General features: G+C 50.6%; 1 pseudogene; it reads right to left on the reverse strand.

Moving 5' to 3' along the window:
• The window catches only part of LOC119334166, a 138,353-nt pseudogene that overhangs the window by 5,078 nt on the left and 132,692 nt on the right, over positions 1–583 (reverse strand).

A 583-nucleotide genomic window follows, 5' to 3' on the forward strand; every position in this document is an offset into this window, starting at 1 on the left:
TGAGTATATATGATCTATGTATACTGTGTATTGGGCCCGCCTCCTAGTCCCTGTATAGTTGAGGTCCGTGGCCCACTTTTGTACTCATATATACGTGCCTATGCACGAAGAGAAATACATCATGCAATTCACATATTCTACACTCAGAATCCAAGGGCCATACCGTTTAAGCCAACAGTGACAAGAATGTGGGGATAGTCTTGTGCTTTTACCTGCAGCAGATGGACAGACATCTTAGGTAAATACATTTCTGCATCCAGCCTTGATAGTATGCAGGGCGAGAAAACACATACGTATATCACAAATAAAGATCAGCACTTACATTATCAAACAGGAGAATAAGATTTCATGTAATAGTACTCCCTCCGTCAGAAAAAACATGTGGCAACGCCGTTTTTACAATTTACCCCTCGTTGTTTTCCCGACCAAACCCGCGGTCCTCTGTCTCCTTCCTCACTCTTCTCCGACGCCGGCCGATTTGGTTGCGCCCGCCCACGGCCCCGCCGCCCGCCCCCGCCCACAGCTCCCCCTCCCACCACCCCACGCCGCTCCCCCCTCCCCGACACCCCACGCCTCCGCCTAG

Source organism: Triticum dicoccoides, chromosome 7A, assembly GCF_002162155.2.
Source record: "Triticum dicoccoides isolate Atlit2015 ecotype Zavitan chromosome 7A, WEW_v2.0, whole genome shotgun sequence".
Classification (NCBI taxonomy): Eukaryota; Viridiplantae; Streptophyta; class Magnoliopsida; order Poales; family Poaceae; genus Triticum; species Triticum dicoccoides.